We start from the raw sequence: 18,582 nt of genomic DNA on the forward strand, positions 1-18,582 counted from the left end.
GGAGATCCTGCCCCATAGATCTGACCCACATCTGCCCCACACCATCTCCTGCCCCATAGATCTAACTCACATGTGCCCCACAGCAGCTCCTGCCCATAGATCTGACCCACAGCAGCTCCTGCCCTATAGATCTGATTCAAATCTGCCCCACAGCAGCTCCTGCTCCATAGATCTGACCCACATGTGCCCCAGAGCAGCTCTGCCCCATTGATTTGACCCACATCAGCCCCACAGGAGATCCTGCCCCATAGATCTGACCCACATCAGCCCCACTGCAGCTCCTGCCCTATAGATCTGACCAACATCAGCCCCACATCAGCTCCTGCCCCATAGATCTGACCCTCATCAGCCCCATAGCATCTCCCGCTCCATAGATCTTAACCGTATCAGCCCCACAGCAGCTCCTGCCCCATTGATCTGACCCACATCTGCACCACAGCAGCTCTTGCCCCATAGAACTGACCCACATCTGCTCCACAGCAGCTCCTGACCCATAGGTCTGACCCACATCAACCCCACAGAAGCTCCTGCCCCATAGATCTGAACCACATCTGCCCCACAGCAGATTTTACCCCACAGATCTGACCCACATCAGCCCCCAGGAGATCCTGCCCCATAGATCTGACCCACATCTGCCCCACACCATCTCCTGCCCCATAGATCTAAATCACATGTGCCCCACAGCAGCTCCTGCCCATAGATCTGACCCACAGCAGCTCCTGCCCTATAGATCTGATTCAAATCTGCCCCACAGCAGCTCCTGCTCCATAGATCTGACCCACATGTGCCCCAGAGCAGCTCTGCCCCATTGATTTGACCCACATCAGCCCCACAGGAGATCCTGCCCCATATATCTGACCCACATCAGCCCCACTGCAGTTCCTGCCCTATAGATCTGACCAACATCAGCCCCACATCAGCTCCTGCCCCATAGATCTGACCCTCATCAGCCCCATAGCATCTCCCGCTCCATAGATCTTAACCGTATCAGCCCCACAGCAGCTCCTGCCCCATAGATCTGACCCACATCTGCACCACAGCAGCTCTTGCCCCATAGAACTGACCCACATCTCCCCCACAGCAGCTCCTGACCCATAGATCTGACCCACATCAACCCCACAGAAGCTCCTGCCCCATAGATCTGAACCACATCTGCCCCACAGCAGATTTTACCGCACTGATCTGACCCACATCAGCCCCCAGGAGATCCTGCCCCATAGATCTGACCCACATCTGCACCACAGCAGCTCTTGCCCCATAGAACTGACCCACATCTGCCCCACAGCAGCTCCTGACCCATAGATCTGACCCACAGCAGCTCCTGCCCTATAGATCTGATTCAAATCTGCCCCACAGCAGCTCCTGCTCCATAGATCTGACCCACATGTGCCCCAGAGCAGCTCTGCCCCATTGATTTGACCCACATCAGCCCCACAGGAGATCCTGCCCCATATATCTGACCCACATCAGCCCCACTGCAGTTCCTGCCCTATAGATCTGACCAACATCAGCCCCACATCAGCTCCTGCCCCATAGATCTGACCCTCATCAGCCCCATAGCATCTCCCGCTCCATAGATCTTAACCGTATCAGCCCCACAGCAGCTCCTGCCCCATAGATCTGACCCACATCTGCACCACAGCAGCTCTTGCCCCATAGAACTGACCCACATCTCCCCCACAGCAGCTCCTGACCCATAGATCTGACCCACATCAACCCCACAGAAGCTCCTGCCCCATAGATCTGAACCACATCTGCCCCACAGCAGATTTTACCGCACTGATCTGACCCACATCAGCCCCCAGGAGATCCTGCCCCATAGATCTGACCCACATCTGCACCACAGCAGCTCTTGCCCCATAGAACTGACCCACATCTGCACCACAGCAGCTCCTGACCCATAGATCTGACCCACATCAGCCCCACTGCAGCTCCTGCCCTATAGATCTGACCAACATCAGCCCCACATCAGCTCCTGCCCCATAGATCTGACCCTCATCAGCCCCATAGCATCTCCCGCTCCATAGATCTTAACCGTATCAGCCCCACAGCAGCTCCTGCCCCATTGATCTGACCCACATCTGCACCACAGCAGCTCTTGCCCCATAGAACTGACCCACATCTGCTCCACAGCAGCTCCTGACCCATAGAACTGACCCACATCAACCCCACAGAAGCTCCTGCCCCATAGATCTGAACCACATCTGCCCCACAGCAGATTTTACCCCACAGATCTGACCCACATCAGCCCCCAGGAGATCCTGCCCCATAGATCTGACCCACATCTGCCCCACACCATCTCCTGCCCCATAGATCTAAATCACATGTGCCCCACAGCAGCTCCTGCCCATAGATCTGACCCACAGCAGCTCCTGCCCTATAGATCTGATTCAAATCTGCCCCACAGCAGCTCCTGCTCCATAGATCTGACCCACATGTGCCCCAGAGCAGCTCTGCCCCATTGATTTGACCCACATCAGCCCCACAGGAGATCCTGCCCCATAGATCTGACCCACATCAGCCCCACTGCAGCTCCTGCCCTATAGATCTGACCAACATCAGCCCCACATCAGCTCCTGCCCCATAGATCTGACCCTCATCAGCCCCATAGCATCTCCCGCTCCATAGATCTTAACCGTATCAGCCCCACAGCAGCTCCTGCCCCATAGATCTGACCCACATCTGCACCACAGCAGCTCTTGCCCCATAGAACTGACCCACATCTCCCCCACAGCAGCTCCTGACCCATAGATCTGACCCACATCAACCCCACAGAAGCTCCTGCCCCATAGATCTGAACCACATCTGCCCCACAGCAGATTTTACCGCACTGATCTGACCCACATCAGCCCCCAGGAGATCCTGCCCCATAGATCTGACCCACATCTGCACCACAGCAGCTCTTGCCCCATAGAACTGACCCACATCTGCCCCACAGCAGCTCCTGACCCATAGATCTGACCCACATCAACCCCACAGAAGCTCCTGCCCCATAGATCTGAACCACATCTGCCCCACAGCAGATTTTACCCCACAGATCTGACCCACATCAGCCCCCAGGAGATCCTGCCCCATAGATCTGACCCACATCTGCCCCACACCATCTCCTGCCCCATAGATCTAAATCACATGTGCCCCACACCATCTCCTGCTCCATAGATCTGACCCACAGCAGCTCCTGCCCTATAGATCTGATTCAAATCTGCCCCACAGCAGCTCCTGCTCCATAGATCTGACCCACATGTGCCCCAGAGCAGCTCTGCCCCTTTGATTTGACCCACATCAGCCCCACAGCATCTCCTGCCCCATAGAACTGACCCTCATCAGCCACAGCAGCTCCTGACCTATAGATCTGACCCACATCTGACCCACAGCAACTCCTGCTCCATAGATCTGACCCAGATCTGCCCCACAGCAGCCCCTGCCCCATAGACCTGATTCACATGCGCCCCACAGCAGCTCCTGCCCAATAGATTGGACCGACATATGGCCCACAGCAGCTTCAGCCCCAAGGATCTGACCCACATCAGCCCCACAGCAGCTCCTGATCCATTGACCTGACCCACATGTTCCCCACAGCAGCTCCTGCCCCATAGATCTGAACCACATCTGCCCCACAGCAGATTTTACCCCACAGATCTGACCCACATCAGCCCCCAGGAGATCCTGCCCCATAGATCTGACCCACATCTGCCCCACACCATCTCCTGCCCCATAGATCTAACTCACATGTGCCCCACAGCAGCTCCTGCCCATAGATCTGACCCACAGCAGCTCCTGCCCTATAGATCTGATTCAAATCTGCCCCACAACAGCTCCTGCTCCATAGATCTGACCCACATGTGCCCCAGAGCAGCTCTGCCCCATTGATTTGACCCACATCAGCCCCACAGGAGATCCTGCCCCATAGATCTGACCCACATCAGCCCCACTGCAGCTCCTGCCCTATAGATCTGACCAACATCAGCCCCACATCAGCTCCTGCCCCATAGATCTGACCCTCATCAGCCCCATAGCATCTCCCGCTCCATAGATCTTAACCGTATCAGCCCCACAGCAGCTCCTGCCCCATTGATCTGACCCACATCTGCACCACAGCAGCTCTTGCCCCATAGAACTGACCCACATCTGCTCCACAGCAGCTCCTGACCCATAGGTCTGACCCACATCAACCCCACAGAAGCTCCTGCCCCATAGATCTGAACCACATCTGCCCCACAGCAGATTTTACCCCACAGATCTGACCCACATCAGCCCCCAGGAGATCCTGCCCCATAGATCTGACCCACATCTGCCCCACACCATCTCCTGCCCCATAGATCTAAATCACATGTGCCCCACAGCAGCTCCTGCCCATAGATCTGATTCAAATCTGCCCCACAGCAGCTCCTGCTCCATAGATCTGACCCACATGTGCCCCAGAGCAGCTCTGCCCCATTGATTTGACCCACATCAGCCCCACTGCAGCTCCTGCCCCATAGATCTGACCCACATCAGCCCCACTGCAGTTCCTGCCCTATAGATCTGACCAACATCAGCCCCACATCAGCTCCTGCCCCATACATATGACCCTCATCAGCCCCATAGCATCTCCCGCTCCATAGATCTTAACCGTATCAGCCCCACAGCAGCTTCTACCCCATAGATCTGACCCACATGTGCTCCACTGCAGCTCCAGTCCCGTAGATCTGACCCACAGCAGCCCATGCCCCATAGATCTGACCCTCATCAGCCACACAGCAGCTCCTGCCCCATAGATCTGCCCCACATCTGCCCCACACCATCTCCTGCCCCATAGATCTAACTCACATGTGCCCCACAGCAGCTCCTGCTCCATAGATCTGACCCACAGCATTTCCTGCCCTATAGATCTGATTCAAATCTGCCCCACAGCAGCTCCTGCTCCATAGATCTGACCCACATGTGCCCCAGAGCAGCTCTGCCCCATTGATTTGACCCACATCATCCCCACAGGAGATCCTGCCCCATAGATCTGACCCACATCAGCCACACAGCAGCTCCTGCCCTATAGATCTGACCAACATCAGCCCCGCATCAGCTCCTGCCCCATAGATCTGACCCTCATCAGCCCCATAGCATCTCCCGCTCCATAGATCTTAACCGTATCAGCCCCACAGCAGCTCCTGCCCCATAGATCTGACCCACATCTGCACCACAGCAGCTCTTGCCCCATAGAACTGACCCACATCTGCCCCACAGCAGCTCCTGACCCATAGATCTGACCCACATCTGCACCACAGCAGCTCTTGCCCCATAGAGCTGACCCACATCTGCCCCACAGCAGCTCCTGACCCATAGATCTGACCCACATCAACCCCACAGAAGCTCCTGCCCCATAGATCTGAACCACATCTGCCCCACAGCAGATTTTACCCCACAGATCTGACCCACATCATCCCCACAGGAGATCCTGCCCCATAGATCTGACCCACATCAGCCCCACTGCAGCTCCTGCCCTATAGATCTGACCAACATCAGCCCCACCTCAGCTCCTGCCCCATACATCTGACCCAAATCTGCCCCACAGCATCTCCTGCCCCATAGATCTAACTCACATGTGCCCCACAGCAGCTCCTGCTCCATAGATCTGACCCACAGCAGCTCCTGCCCTATAGATCTGATTCAAATCTGCCCCACAGCAGCTCCTGCCCCATAGATCTGACCCTCATCAGCCCCATAGCATCTCCCGCTCCATAGATCTTAACCGTATCAGCCCCACAGCAGCTCCTGCCCCATAGATCTGAGCCACATCTGCACCACAGCAGCTCTTGCCCCATAGAACTGACCCACATCTCCCCCACAGCAGCTCCTGACCCATAGATCTGACCCACATCAACCCCACAGAAGCTCCTGCCCCATAGATCTGAACCACATCTGCCCCACAGCAGATTTTACCCCACAGATCTGACCCACATCAGCCCCCAGGAGATCCTGCCCCATAGAACTGACCCACAGCAGCCACAGCAGCTCCTGACCTATAGATCTGACCCACATCTGATCCACAGCAGCTCCTGCTCCATAGATCTGACCCACAGCAGCACCTGCCCTATAGATCTAATTCAAATCTGCCCCACAGCAGCTCGTGCCCCATAGCTCTGACCCACATCTGCCCCACACCATCTCCTGCCCCATAGATCTAACTCACATGTGCCCCACAGCAGCTCCTGCTCCATAGATCTGACCCACAGCAGCTCCTGCCCTATAGATCTGATTCAAATCTGCCCCACAGCAGCTCCTGCTCCATAGATCTGACCCACATGTGTCCCAGAGCAGCTCTGCCCCATTGATTTGACCCACATCAGCCCCACAGCATCTCCTGCCCCATAGAACTGACCCACAGCAGCCACAGCAGCTCCTGACCTATAGATCTGACCAACATCTGACCCACAGCAGCTCCTGCTCCATAGATCTGACCTACAGCAGCACCTGCCCTATAGATCTGATTCAAATCTGCCCCACAGCAGCTCCTGCCCCATAGATCTGACCCACATCTGCCCCACACCATCTCCTGCCCCATAGATCTAACTCACATATGCCCCACAGCAGCTCCTGCTCCATAGATCTGACCCACAGCAGCTCCTGCCCTATAGATCTGATTCAAATCTGCCCCACAGCAGCTCCTGCTCCATAGATCTCACCCACATGTGCCCCAGAGCAGCTCTGCCCCACTGATTTGACCCACATCAGCCTCACAGCATCTCCTGCCCCATAGAACTGACCCACAGCAGCCACAGCAGCTCCTGACCTATAGATCTGACCCACATCTGACCCACAGCAGCTCCTGCCCCATAGATCTGACCCACATCAGCCCCACAGCAGCTCCTGCCCCATAGATCTGACCCACATCAGACCCACAGCAGCTGCTGACACATAGATCTGACCCAAAACAGCCCCGGAGCAGCTCCTGGCCCATAGATCTGACCCACATGTGCCCCACAGCAGCTCCAAACTCATAGATCTGACCCACATCAGTCCAACAGCAGATTTTGCACCATAGATATGTCCCTCATCTGCCCCACAGCAACTCCTGCCCCGCTAGATCTGACCTACATCATCCCCTCTGCAGCTCCTGCCATATAGATCTGACACACATATGCCCCACAGCAGCTCCTGCCCCATAGATCTGACCCACATCAGCCACACAGCAGCTCCTGACTCATAAATCTGACCCACAGCAGCCCCACAGCTGCTCTTGCCCCATAGATCTGACCCAAATCTGACCCACAGCAGCTCCTGCCCATAGATCTGACCCACAGCAGCTCCTGCCCTATAGATATGATTCAAATCTGCCCCACAGCAGCTCCTGCTCCATAGATCTGACCCACATGTGCCCCAGAGCAGCTCTGCCCCATTGATTTGACATACATCAGCCCCACAGGAGATCCTGCCCCATAGATCTGACCCACATCAGCCCCACTGCAGCTCCTGCCCTATAGATCTGACCAACATCAGCCCCACATCAGCTCCTGCCCCATACATCTGACCCAAATCTGCCCCACACCATCTCCTGCCCCATAGATCTAACTCACATGTGCCCCACAGCAGCTCCTGCTCCATAGATCTGACCCACAGCAGCTCCTGCCCTATAGATCTGATTCAAATCTGCCCCACAGCAGCTCCTGCTCCATAGATCTGACCCACATGTGCCCCAGAGCAGCTCTGCCCCATTGATTTGACCCACATCAGCCCCACAGCATCTCCTGCCCCATAGAACTGACCCACAGCAGCCACAGCAGCTCCTGACCTATAGATCTGACCCACATCTGACCCACAGCAGCTCCTGCTCCATAGATCTGACCCACAGCAGCACCTGCCCTATAGATCTAATTCAAATCTGCCCCACAGCAGCTCCTGCCCCATAGATCTGACCCACATCTGCCCCACACCATCTCCTGCCCCATAGATCTAACTCACATGTGCCCCACAGCAGCTCCTGCTCCATAGATCTGACCCACAGCAGCTCCTGCCCTATAGATCTGATTCAAATCTGCCCCACAGCAGCTCCTGCTCCATAGATCTGACCCACATGTGTCCCAGAGCAGCTCTGCCCCATTGATTTGACCCACATCAGCCCCACAGCATCTCCTGCCCCATAGAACTGACCCACAGCAGCCACAGCAGATTTTGACCTATAGATCTGACCAACATCTGACCCACAGCAGCTCCTGCTCCATAGATCTGACCCACAGCAGCACCTGCCCTATAGATCTGATTCAAATCTGCCCCACAGCATCTCCTGCCCCATAGATCTGACCCACATCTGCCCCACACCATCTCCTGCCCCATAGATCTAACTCACATATGCCCCACAGCAGCTCCTGCTCCATAGATCTGACCCACAGCAGCTCCTGCCCTATAGATCTGATTCAAATCTGCCCCACAGCAGCTCCTGCTCCATAGATCTCACCCACATGTGCCCCAGAGCAACTCTGCCCCATTGATTTGACCCACATCAGCCCCACAGCATCTCCTGCCCCATAGAACTGACCCACAGCAGCCACAGCAGCTCCTGACCTATAGATCTGACCCACATCTGACCCACAGCAGCTCCTGCTCCATAGATCTGACCCACAGCAGCACCTGCCCTATAGATCTAATTCAAATCTGCCCCACAGCAGCTCCTGCCCCATAGATCTGACCCACATCTGCCCCACACCATCTCCTGCCCCATAGATCTAACTCACATGTGCCCCACAGCAGCTCCTGCTCCATAGATCTGACCCACAGCAGCTCCTGCCCTATAGATCTGATTCAAATCTGCCCCACAGCAGCTCCTGCTCCATAGATCTGACCCACATGTGTCCCAGAGCAGCTCTGCCCCATTGATTTGACCCACATCAGCCCCACAGCATCTCCTGCCCCATAGAACTGACCCACAGCAGCCACAGCAGCTCCTGACCTATAGATCTGACCCACATCTGACCCACAGCAGCTCCTGCTCCATAGATCTGACCCACAGCAGCACCTGCCCTATAGATCTGATTCAAATCTGCCCCACAGCAGCTCCTGCCCCATAGATCTGACCCACATCTGCCCCACAGCAGCTCCTGCTCCATAGATCTGACCCACAGCAGCTCCTGCCCTATAGATCTGATTCAAATCTGCCCCACAGCAGCTCCTGCTCCATAGATCTCACCCACATGTGCCCCAGAGCAGCTCTGCCCCACTGATTTGACCCACATCAGCCTCACAGCATCTCCTGCCCCATAGAACTGACCCACAGCAGCCACAGCAGCTCTTGACCTATAGATCTGACCCACATCTGACCCACAGCAGCTCCTGCCCCATAGATCTGACCCACATCAGCCCCACAGCAGCTCCTGCCCCATAGATCTGACCCACATCAGACCCACAGCAGCTGCTGACCCATAGATCTGACCCAAATCAGCCCCGCAGCAGCTCCTGGCCCATAGATCTGACCCACATGTGCCCCACAGCAGCTCCAAACTCATAGATCTGACCCACATCAGTCCAACAGCAGATTTTGCACCATAGATATGTCCCTCATCTGCCCCACAGCAACTCCTGCCCCGCTAGATCTGACCTACATCATCCCCTCTGCAGCTCCTGCCATATAGATCTGACCCACATATGCCCCACAGCAGCTCCTGCCCCATAGATCTGACCCACATCAGCCACACAGCAGCTCCTGACTCATAAATCTGACCCACAGCAGCCCCACAGCTGCTCTTGCCTAATAGATCTGACCCAAATCTGACCCACAGCAGCTCCTGCCCCATAGATCTGACCCACATTTTCCCCAAAGCAGCACCTAACCCATAGATCTGACCCACATGTGCCCCACAGCTGCTCCTGCCCCATAGATCTGAACCACAGCAGTTCCTAACCCATAGATCAGACCCAAATCTTCCCTACATCAGCTCCTGCCCATAGATCTGACCCACATCAGCCGCACAGCAGCTCCTACCCCATAGATCTCACCCACATGTGCCCCACAGCTGCTCCACGGCACGGTTTCCCCGGCTCGGTGCGGCTCGCGAGCTTTGCGGCGCCGGCTATGCGTTTTTGCCTGCGGAGACGCCACGGGTAGACCTGGCAGTTACACGCAAGCCGCACGGGCAGCGACCCCTAGCCGCCGCCACCGAGCACCACGGCCCGCTCGGAGCCGGGTAGACCGTGCCGACCTAGTCGAGCCGCATTGGCAGAGACCTCTAGCAGCCGCCGCCGAGCACCACGGCCCGCTCGGAGCCGGGTAGACCGTGCCGACGTAGTCGAGCCGCATAGGCAGCGACCTCTAGCAGCCGCCGCCGAGCACCACGGCCCGCTCGGAGCCGGGTAGACCGTGCCGACCTAGTCGAACCGCATAGGCAGCGACCTCTAGCAGCCGCCGCCGAGCACCACGGCCCGCTCGGATCCGAGTAGACCGTGCCGACCTAGGCGAGCCGCATAGGCAGCGACCTCTAGCATCCGCCGCCGAGCACCACGGCCCGCTTGGAGCCGGGTAGATTGTGCCGACCTAGTCGAGCCGCATAGGCAGCGACCTCTAGCAGCCGCCGCCGAGCACCACGGCCCGCTCGGATCCGGGTAGACCGTGCCGACCTAGTCGATCCGCATAGGCAGCGACCTCTAGCATCCGCCGCCGAGCACCACGGCCCGCTCGGAGCCGGGTAGACCGTGCCGACCTAGTCGAGCCGCATGGGCAGCGACCTCTAGCAGCCGCCGCCGAACACCACGGCCCGCTCGGAGCCGGGTAGACCGTGCCGACCTAGTCGAGCCACATAGGCAGCGACCTCTAGCAGCCACCGCCGAGCACAACGGCCCGCTCGGAGCCGGGTAGACCGTGCCGACCTTGTCGAGACGCATGGGAAGCGACCCCTAGCCGCCGACGCCGTGCCCCCCCCCCCCTCCCCCCGCCCTCCGGAGATGCTCGGAGCCGGGTAGACAGTGCCAGCGCAGAGGAGCCGCCACGAGAGCGACACTTGGCCACTTCCGCGGAACGTCCGAGCCGAGCGGAGCCCGCCGGGAGAGGCTGGACCGTGCCGGCGCACTCGAGCCGCGATGGCCAGGGGTCGAGCCGTGTTGACCGTGCCGGAGCACCGGAGGCGCCACGGAGACGCCACTCGGCCGCAGCCGTGGTACGACCAGGGTGCACATATGAGCCGGCCGCTGTTCGCCGGGTCGGGGCGCACCCGGGCTTCTCGGTTCGGCCTTGCTTGAAGCTGGCCGTCCCGCCACCGCCACCGCGGTTTTGCCCTTTTGTCTGCGTGTTTGTTTGTTCGACCGTTCGTTCGTACTTTGGTCCGTTCGATTGTTTGTCCGTGCCCCCACGCGCCCTCTCGGTTTTATTATTTTCCGTTTGCTTGTTTGTTTTTTTGTTTGTTTTTTTTTCTCGTGGGTTCTTCTTTACTTTCCCCTTTTTTAGATTTTGAAAAAGCCGCCCTGCCCCCCCCCGCCTCCCCGGCTCTGCAGGAAGAGCGTGGGCGCGTGCGTGGGCCCCGCCCACCAAGGTCCGTTCGGGCCGGATATCCGGACTGCAGGCAGGCCGCGTGGCGAGGGATGGCGAAAGAGCGGCGGGAAGACGGCAGCGGCGAGAGGTGGGCCGGCGGGAGGCGGCCGCGTTCCCCTGCGGGGTTCGCGCCTAGCCTCTCTCCCAGCCGGCAGATGAGGTGGAACGGTACGTGGGATTTTCGGCGGGAGGAGGAGGTGGTGGCGGTGGTGGCGGTGGTGGCGGTGGTGGTGGTGGCTGCGGGGCTGAGGGGTGGCGAGGCATTTTGGCGGGCTCCGGTCGCTGAGTCGAGCCGCCATTCGGCCGAGCCTTCAGGAGCACCCCGGCGGAAAAAGGAAAGAAAAGAAAAAAACAAAACGGGCCAATCGGGTCCAAACAAATAACCGAGCGAGTGACCGACCAAAACAAAAAAACAAAAACAAAAACAAAAACAAACAAACAAACAAAAAAACACGGTCGCGGGCCGGTCGGGCGAGATGCGTCCGGGAGAGGGCGGGTTTTGGGCGAGGGCCGGGGTGGGGGCAAGCGGAGGCAGGCCGCCGTCGGGTACGGGTCGGGTTCCCGCTCGTGCGGTGTGGACTGGGGGGGGGGAAGGTGGAAGACGGACGCGGGGCCGGGAAGATCAGGCGCCGGCCGGCAGCCAGGTCTACCCGCATACCCGCAACCCCGTCGCGGACCCCCCCATCCCTCCCCGGCCACGCAAGCGACCCCCTTCTTCGTGACAGAGGCCGTGCTGGGCCTACTCACGCGCGGGTGACGAGGAGAAAGAGAAGAGAAGGGAAGGGAAGGGAAGGGAAGGGAAGGGAAGGGAAGGGAAGGGAAGGGAAGGGAAGGGAAGGGAAGGGAAGGGAAGGGAAGGGAAGGGAAGGGAAGGGAAGGGAAGGGAAGGGAAGCCAGAAGTCAAAGAAAAGTAGAAGGGAAGAAGGTGTGAAAAAGTACAGATAGATCGTAAAATGTCGCGGTAAAATAAAATAATAAAATAAAATAAAATAAAAGTAATAAAAAGATGGGAAAGCGGAAGAGCTATATTAATAATTGCATGAATAACTAAATAAATAATAAGGAAATATGGGGAAAATAAAATTTTAAAAAAAAAGAAAGAAAAAAATAAAGAAAAAAATATTTAAAAAGGGGAAAAAAGGGAAAAAAAAGAAAAAATGGGGATAAAAGGAGAAAAAAAGGAAAAAAATTTTAAAAGAAACAAAAATATTTTAAAAAAAACAAAAAACAAAAAAAACCCACCACAATAATGAAGGAAGCAAGCGTGCCCGAGGGAGGACGAACGGCGGAGACGGTCGTGCGCGAGGACGCTCGAGGTCGAATGCCGGACCCCAGGTCTACCCTACCTATTTTAATAAATTTAAATAACACCACAAGGGAGGGGAGGGGAGGGGAGGGGAGGGGAGGAGAGGGGAGGGGAGGGGAGGGAAAGGGAAGGGAGGGGAGGGGAGAGGAGGGGAGGGGAGGGGAGGGGAGGGGAGGGGAGGGGAGGGGAGGGGAGGGGAGGGGAGGGGAGAGGAGGGGAGGGGAGGGGAGGGAAGGAAAGGGGAGGGGAGGGGAGGGGAGGGGAGAGGAGGGGAAGGGAGGGGAGGGGAGGGGAGGGGAGGGGAGGGGAGGGGAGGGGAGGGGAGGGGAGGGGAGGGGAGGGGAGGGGAGGGGAAAGGAGGGGAGGGGAAAGGGAGGGGAGGGGAGGGGAAGGGAGGGGAGGGGAGGGGAGGGGAGGATGCGGGCGGGCGCGAGGGAGGGTCAACGGCGGAAGCGGTCGGGTCGGGTCGGGTCGGGTCGGGTTGGAGGGCGGCTGGCCGTTCGTCGTACCCTTACCGCTTGACACAGCTGCGTGACACGCGGCTACGGCCGACACGTCTACCCGCGGCACGGACGGGAAACGGCACCGGCCGACAGGTCAACCCGGCTACGGCCGACACGTCTACCCGCGGCACGGACGGGAAACGGCACCGGCCGACAGGTCAACCCGGCTACGGCCGACACGTCTACCCGCGGCACGGACGGGAAACTGCACCCGCCGATCGAGTGGGTGGATGGTCGCCCAGGTCTACCCCGCGCCGCCACGAAGCGGAAAGGTGGATGCATGGATGGATGGTGAAAAACCGGGCGAAAGGGGGCCCGGCACGCGCCCGCGCGCGACCAGCCGCACACCCCCTCCCTTTCCACGCGCCGGCGCCGGCGCACGGAACCCCCCGAACGGAGGACGGAAGCAACGCAGCGAGCGCCGGGTCTCCCAGCGGGTGCTGGGAGGTTGCACCAGGTAAAAGACGAAGAGGTACCAATTGTCACCAGAGTGGTTCACAGACGGCAGTACCGCACCAATAGGGACTCATTGCTCCCCATTCACAAGCTAATTCGCCAATTAGAGAATCAGGGAGTGATTAGCAAAACTCACTCGCCTTTTAACAGCCCCATATGGCCAGTGTGTAAAACCAGTGGGGAATGGAGGCTGACGGTGGATTACCATGGCCTGAATGAAGTCACACCTCCATTAAGTGCTGCTGTACCAGACATGCTAGAACGCCAGTATGAACTGGAGTCAAAAGAAGCTAGGTGGTATGCCACCATTGACATTGCTAATGCCTTCTTTTCCATCCCATTGGCTGCAAAATGTAGGCCACAGTTTGCTTTTACCTGGAGAGGTATTCAGTACACCTGGAACCGTTTACCTCAGGGGTGGAAGCACAGCCCAACAATTTGCCATGGATTGATCCAAGCTGTTTTGGAACAGGGTGATGCTCCTGAGCACTTGCAGTATATTGATGATATTGTAGTGTGGGGCCATACAGCAGCAGAGGTTTTCAAGAAAGGGAAACAGATAATCCAAATTCTTTTGAAAGCTGGTTTTGCCATTAAGCGCAGCAAGGTGAAGGGGCCTGCCCAGGAAATCCAGTTCTTAGGTATAAAATGGCAAGATGGACGTCGTCACATCCCAGCAGATGTGATTGACAAAATCACTGCTATGTCTCCGCCCACCGACAAGACAGAGACCCAATCTTTTCTGGGAGTAGTGGGCTTTTGGAGAATGCATGTCCCAAACTACAGCCACATAGTGAGCCCCCTCTATCAGGTAACACAGAAGAAGAATAATTTCTCATGGGGTCCTGAGCAGCAGCAGGCTTTTGAGCAGAGAAAACAAGAAATAGCCCGTGCCGTGGCCTTGGGGCCAGTACGGACGGGGCAGGATGTGAGGATCCGAGGCCGACCCCTAGGATTTTGGAGTCAAGCATATAAAGGGTCTGAGGAGCGCTACACTCCGACTAAGAAGGAGATCTTAGCCGTGTATGAGGGGGTTCGGGCTGCTTCTGAAGTAGTTGGGACAGAGGTTCAGCTTCTTCTAGCACCTCGCTTGCCAGTAATAAATTGGATGTTTAAAGGACAGGTTCCCTCCACCCATCATGCTACTGATGCCACTTGCAGTAAGTGGATTTCATTAATTACTCAACGAGCTGGAATGGGAAAACTCAGCCGTCCTGGAATTCTAGAAGTGATCGTGGACTGGCCTGAGAGTAAAAAAATTGAAACACCACCTACAGAAGAGGTATCACGTGCTAAAGAGGCACCACCATACAATGAGCTACCAGAAAACGAAAAGTAATTTGCCCTATTCACAGACGGATCATGTCGTATTGTAGGGAAGCATCGCAGATGGAAAGCTGCTGTATGGAGCCCCACACGACAAGTTGCAGAGGCCACTGAAGGTAAAGGAGAATCAAGTCAATTTGCAGAGGTAAAGGCTGTTCAGCTGGCTTTAGATGTGGCTGCACGGGAGAGGTGGCCAATGCTTCATCTTTATACTGATTCATGGATGGTGGCAAATGCCTTATGGGGGTGGCTGCAACAGTGGAACCATCCTCTGCTACCAAATCTGTCATGGTTTGAACGAAAAATCCACCTGCGTCCGTGACAAGGGCCGTGGGCCCCTGAAGGGCCCTCAGCCGAAAAGAAAAAGTTAATTAAGAAAAGAAAACAGCGGCAACGATGTAAGGAGGCACACTTATTTACTAAATACTATATCGAAATACAGGATAACACAATAGAATACAATATAATTGAAAATTGAGCTAATGAATCAAGCAAAATAGGAGAGAGAATGAGTCCCGTAACCGAGAGGCCTACTGTGAATCTGGGCGAACGGCTGAAGGCTCCCACACACTGCCCTGAATGCCAGAACTCGAAAGACGTCAGTCTGTTCTGCGACAGAGTTAATATAGAGTCCAGGTCCCGTGACCCATCGTGTTGCTCTCTGGGAGATGTAGTCTTCTTCTGTAAGTTGCAGATTCAGTAAAATTATCCATGCTTTATATGATGTTATGATGAGGAATACTGATAGCAAAATTACAACATTATTAAACCATGACAATCTGACCCACAGCAGCTCCTGCCCCATGGACCTGATTCACATGCACTCCACAGCAGCTCCTGCCAAATAGATCGGACCGACATATGGCCCACAGCAACTCCTGCCCCATAGATCTGACCCACATCTGCCCCAAAGCATCTCCTGCCCCATAGATCTTTCCCACATCAGCCCCACAGCAGATCCTGCCCCATAGATCTGACCCACATCTGTCGCACAGCAGCTCCTGCCCCATAGATCAGACCAACATCAGCCCCACAGTAGCTCCTGCCCCATAGATCTGACCCCCATCAGCCCCACAACAGCTCCTGCCCCATAGATCTAACCCACATCAGCCCCACAGCAGATCCTGCCCCATAGATCTGACACACATCATATGTAAAGCAGCTGCTGCCCAATAGACATGACCCACAGCAGCTTCAGCCCCAAGGATCTGACCCACATCAGCCCCAAAGCAGCTCCTGCCCCATAGATCTGACCCATGTCAGCCCCACAGCAGCTCCTGCCTTATAGATATGACCCCCATCAGCCCCACAGCAGCTTCTACCCCATAGATCTGACCCACATGTGCTCCACTGCAGCTCCAGTCCCGTAGATCTGACCCACAGCAGCCAATGCCCCATAGATCTGACCCTCATCAGCCACACAGCAGCTCCTGACCCATACATCTGACCCAAATCTGCCCCACACCATCTCCTGCCCCATAGATCTAACTCACATGTGCCCCACAGCAGCTCCTGCCCCATAGATCTGACCCACATCAGCCCCACAGCAGCTCCTGCCACATAGATCTGACCCAAATCTGCCCCACAGCAGCTCTTGCCTCATATATCTGACCCACGTCAGCCCCACAGCAGCTCCTGCCTTATAGATATGAGCCCCATCAGCCCCAAAGCAGATTCTACCCCATAGATCAGACCCACATGTGCTCCACTGCAGCTCCAGTCCCGTAGATCTGACCCACAGCAGCCCATGCCCCATAGATCTGACACTCATCAGCCACACAGCAGCTCCTGACCCATACATCTGACCCAAATCTGCGCCACACCATCTCCTGCCCCATAGATCTAACTCACATGTGCCCCACAGCAGCTCCTGCCCATAGATCTGACCCATATCAGCCCCACAGCAGCTCCTGCCCCATAGATCTGACACACATCATATGTAAAGCAGCTCTTGCCCAATAGATATGACCCAAAGCAGCTTCCGCCCCATTGATCTGACCCACAGCAGCCCCACAGCAGCTCCTGCCCCATAGATCTGACGTACATCATCTCCACTGCAGCTCCTGACCCATAGATCTGACCACATCTGCCCCACTGCTGCTCCTGCCCCATAGATCTGACCCAAATCTGCCCCACAGCAGATCCTGCCAAATAGATCTTAACCACAGCAGCTCCTGCCCCATAGATCTGACCCACATCAGCCCCACAGCAGCTCCTACACCATAGATCTGACCCACATCAGCCCCACAGCATCTCCTGCCCCATAGAACTGACCCACAGCAGCCACAGAAGCACCTGCCCCATAGATCTGACCCACATCTGACCCACAGCAGCTCCTGCCCCATAGATCTGACCCACATCAACCCCACAGAAGCTCCTGCCCCATAGATCTGAACCACATCTGCCCCACAGCAGATTTTACCCCACAGATCTGACCCACATCAGCCCCCAGGAGATCCTGCCCCATAGATCTGACCCACATCTGCCCCACACCATCTCCTGCCCCATAGATCTAACTCACATGTGCCCCACACCATCTCCTGCTCCATAGATCTGACCCACAGCAGCTCCTGCCCTATAGATCTGATTCAAATCTGCCCCACAGCAGCTCCTGCTCCATAGATCTGACCCACATGTGCCCCAGAGCAGCTCTGCCCCTTTGATTTGACCCACATCAGCCCCACAGCATCTCCTGCCCCATAGAACTGACCCTCATCAGCCACAGCAGCTCCTGACCTGTAGATCTGACCCACATCTGACCCACAGCAACTCCTGCTCCATAGATCTGACCCAGATCTGCCCCACAGCAGCCCCTGCCCCATAGATCTGACCCACATCTGCCCCACAGCAGCTCCTGCCCCATAGACCTGATTCACATGCGCCCCACAGCAGCTCCTGCCCAATAGATTGGACCGACATATGGCCCACAGCAGCTTCAGCCCCAAGGATCTGACCCACATCAGCCCCACAGCAGCTCCTGATCCATTGACCTGACCCACATGTTCCCCACAGCAGCTCCTGCCCCATAGATCTGACCCTCATTTCTCACACAGCAGCTCCTGCCTTATAGATCTGACCCACATATGCCCCACAGAAGATCCTGCCTCATAGATCTGTCCCTCATCAGCCCCACAGCAACTCCTGCCCCATAGATCTGACCCAAATCAGCCCCACAGCAGCTCCTGCCTCATAGATCTGACCCACGTCAGCCCCACAGCAGCTCCTGCCTTATAGATATGACCCACATATGTCGCACAGCAGCTCCTGCCCCATAGATCTGACCCACATCAGCCACACAGCAGCTCCTGACTCATAAATCTGACCCACAGCAGCCCCACAGCAGCTCCTGCCCCATAGATCTGACCCAAACCTGACCCACAGCAGCTCCTGCCCCATAGATCTGACCCACATTTTCCCCAAAGCAGCACCTAACCCATAGAACTGACCCACATGTGCCCCACAGTTGCTCCTGCCCCATAGATCTGAACCACAGCAGTTCCTAA

Source organism: Coturnix japonica, chromosome 16 (genome assembly GCF_054131305.1).
Source record: "Coturnix japonica strain WE chromosome 16, WE-NBRP24, whole genome shotgun sequence".
NCBI classification, from domain to species: Eukaryota; Metazoa; Chordata; class Aves; order Galliformes; family Phasianidae; genus Coturnix; species Coturnix japonica.